We start from the raw sequence: 4,075 nt of genomic DNA, 5'->3' as shown, positions 1-4,075 counted from the left end.
CGAGTGGGTAATGGCCGCAGATGCGAAGGAAAATACCGCATCTGGGAGACCGCATATGCGGACGAGGGATCGCAGAAGTGAAGCTAGCCGTAGAAGCGAGGGAGGCCTTCGCATCTACGAAAGCGCAGATGCGGTCACGTGCATCGCAGGTGCGAAAGCCTTGACAGATTACAAAACAGAGGGGTTCCGACATTTTTGTCATTTTGGACATTTTCAACACGGTTTTGGGCGATTTTTCAGAGAGAGTTCACGGAGGAACTTGAGGTAAGTCACATATGATCATTTTTAGTCAAATATATTGGATTATCATTGAATATTGCGAATAGATTACATGTTTTAAGGTAAAATTAGAAGATTTGGGCCTAGAGATTTCAAAATGAGAATTTGAGATTTGGAGGTCAAGTTGATGTCGGTTTTAGTAAAAATGGTATGGTTGGACTCGTGGTTGAATGTGCGTTCATATTTCGTAACTTTCGCCGGATTCCGAGATGTGGGCCCCACTGGCAATTTTTGAGTTAATTTCGGATTTTATTGAAAAATGTAGTATTTTCTTATGGAATTGATTCTATAATTTTTGTTGACTATATCGAATTGAATATGACTAGATACAAGTCGGTCAGAGTCGGAAAATCGAGGAAAAGGCATACTACGTGATTAAATTGGAGCAAGTCGAGGTAAGTGACTTGTCTAACCTTGTGTGGGGGAAATTTCCCCTAGGATTGGTATTGATGTGATAATTGCAATGTGTTTAAAGTCGTATACATGAGGTGACGAGTGTGTACACGGGCTAAATATGGAAGATTATGTCTTTAAATTGTGTAGAGCACTGTTGCATATAAATTAAATTGTTTTATTCTGTTATATTCATCATCATTAATATATTTTCGTATTTTAAATATGCCTGACTTGTTCCTGCTAAGTGTTTTACCTATTTAGTTGAAACTCTGTTTTCTTTTGTTCTGTGAGTTTCTTGAAGGATGAATTTATTAATTTAAATATTATTAAAAATGAAGTATTTTACATTTAAAATTTTGATATTTAAAACAAGGTAGTAAATTTGTGAATTATTATATTTTTTGAATATTTTGTGAGATTCTCGTACTAATTGTGATGGAGCCGTGAGCTCTTTATTATGGAAAATATTATTATGAATTATTTTGGCATGAGCACGCGCTCTTTATTATGGAAAAATATTGTTGTTGGTTTATTTTGACAAATTGAAATATTTGGGCACTTGAGGTGCAAATTGTGATATATTGTGATATTAATACGCATGCGGTGGTATAAGGTTTGGTGTGTTGAAACGCATGAGGTGAGATAAGGGTGTCTTGATACGCGTGGCTAGTAGGGAAAACTACTAGAAGTCATGCGGTGTGATAAGGATGGCTAGAACGCGGGATGCTATTTCGGGAAAAGTGTTTTCTTTAAAATAAATTGTGAAGGCTCCCACGGTGATATAAGGAAATGAGATATTGTGAATTTATTTATGATTTGGGACTACGAGGCGGTACCTCGGGAGTGCCCTTGTTGATATTGATTTATAGCCGCAGTTGCCTTTGATTATTGTTGTGATTTTCTTAAAGCTGAAAAGAATTCTGTTTTGTTTTCACGAGGTATTAATTGCCATTATTTAGTGTAATTAAATGGTGACATACTACTTGATTCATTTCCATTGTCATTTTATCTTTTTATATTGTTAAACATTTTATCATGCCATTATTTATTTTTCAGTAGGGCCTGACCTGACCTCGTCACTACTCTACCGAGGTTAGGCTTGGCACTTACTGTGTACCGCTGTGGTGTACTCATATTACGCTTCTGCACATATTTTTGTGCAGATCCAGGTACATCTTATCAGACTTGGCATCAGTGAACTAGCTGTACGAGGAGACTTCGAGGTATATCTGCCAGCGTCCGCAGACTCCGGAGTCCCCTTCTATCTTACTATGTTTTCTTAATTATTTGCCTTAGACTCTAATGTATAAAGACATAGAGAATGAATTCTTAGAAGCTTGTGACTTATTTCTACCGGGTTTTGGGAGTTGTAATTGTTGAATTGTAGTTTATTTATTTCAGATATTTATTATTATTCTGCATTGATAGGCTTACCCAGTCTTAGAGAATATGTGCCATCATGACCTCCTACGGAGGGAATTTGGGGTCGTGACAGCTCCACATCATAAGTCAATATACCATCCAACTACATTGTGCTGAAATCCAAAACATGAGATGGATTTCCGACATACTTCAGGAGCATAGATACATGAAACACTGGATGAACACCCGATAGATTAGGCGGCAATGCAAGTTCATAAGCCACCTCTCCAATCTTCTTATATACCTAGGACTCAACTTGGCTTTCTTCCCAAACCTCATAACACCCTTCATAGGCGAAACTCGGAGTAGTACCTTCTCCCCTACCATATAAACAACATCGCGAACCTTCCGGTCGACATAACTCTTTTGTCTAGACTGCGCCGTGCGAAGCCGCTCCTGAATCAATTTAACCTTCTTAATAGCATCCTGAACCAAATCAGTACCCAATAGCCTAGTCTCATCCAGCTTAAACCAACCCACCGAAGACCGACACCGTCTCCCATATAAAGCCTCATACGGAGCCATCTAAATGCTCGATTGGTAGCTGTTATTGTAAGCAAACTCTTCCAGTGGAAGAAATTGATCTCAAGAACCCCCAAAATCAATGACACAAGCGCATAGCATATCCTCTAATATCTGAATAGTGCGCTCGGACTGTCTATCCGTCTGAGGGTGAAATGTTGTACTCAACTGAACCTGTGTACCTAATTCTCGCTGCACTGCTCTCCAAAATTGTGATGTAAACTACGTGCTCCGATCTGAAATGATGGACACTGGCACACCGTGTAGGCGAATAATCTCGCGGATATAAATCTCAGTCAACTGCTCCGAAGAATAAGTAGTACCAACCGGAATAAAATGCGCGGACTTGGTCAACCAATCTACAATCACCCAAACAACATCAAACTTCCTCAAAGTTCGCGGGAGCCCAACTACAAAGTCCATGGTAATACGCTCTCACTTTCACTCCGGAATTTCAAGTCTCTATAGCAATCCACCCGGTCTCTTATGCTCGTACTTCACCTGTTGACAATTTAAACACTGAGCTACAAACCCAACTATATATTTCTTCATTTTTCTCCACCAATAGTGCTGCCTCAAGTCCTGGTACATCTTAGCGGCACCCGGATGAATGGAATATCGCAAACTGTGGGCTTCTGAAACCTCTCCTCACACTCATCCGACCACCTGGAAATAGCACCCTTCTTGGTCAATTTTGTCAAAGGCGATGCAATGGATGATAAACCCTCTACAAAGCGACGATAATAACCGGCCAAGCTGAGAAAACTCCTAATCTTAGTAGCTAAAGATGTACTGGGCCAACTCTGAACTGCCTCTATCTTCTTCGGATCCACCTTAATCCCCTCACTGGACACTATGTGTCCCAGGAATGCCACCGAACTAAGCCAGAACTCATACTTGGAGAATTTGGCATAAAGTTTCTTCTCTCTCAGCCTCAGTAATACAATACTTAAGTATTGTGCATGCTCCTCCGGGCTACCTGAGTATACCAGGATATCATCAATGAATACTACGACAAATGAATCAAGATATGGCTGGAATACACTATTCATCAAGTGCATAAATGCTGATGGGGAGTTGGTCAGCCCAAAAGATATCACGAGAAATTCATAACGACCATAACGGGTCCTGAATACCGTCTTTAGAATATTCGAGTCTCGAAATTTTAACTAGTGAAACCCGGATTTCAAATTTATTTTGGAGAATACCCTCGCTCCCTGAAGGTGGTCAAATAAATCATCAATATGCAGCAAGGGATACTTGTTCTTGATTGTAACTTTGTTCAACTGCATGTAGTGGATGCACATCCGTATAGTACCATTTTTTTCACAAACAGAACTGGTGCACCCTAAGGCGACACACTAGGCCTAATAAACCCCTTATCAAGGAGTTCCTAAAGTTGCTCTTTCAACTTAGCTGGTGCCATACGATGCAGAGGACTAGAAATAGGTTGAGT

The sequence above is a fragment of the Nicotiana tomentosiformis genome, chromosome 2, assembly GCF_000390325.3.
Source record: "Nicotiana tomentosiformis chromosome 2, ASM39032v3, whole genome shotgun sequence".
Taxonomy (NCBI): domain Eukaryota; kingdom Viridiplantae; phylum Streptophyta; class Magnoliopsida; order Solanales; family Solanaceae; genus Nicotiana; species Nicotiana tomentosiformis.
This window is presented reverse-complemented; position numbering follows the sequence as displayed.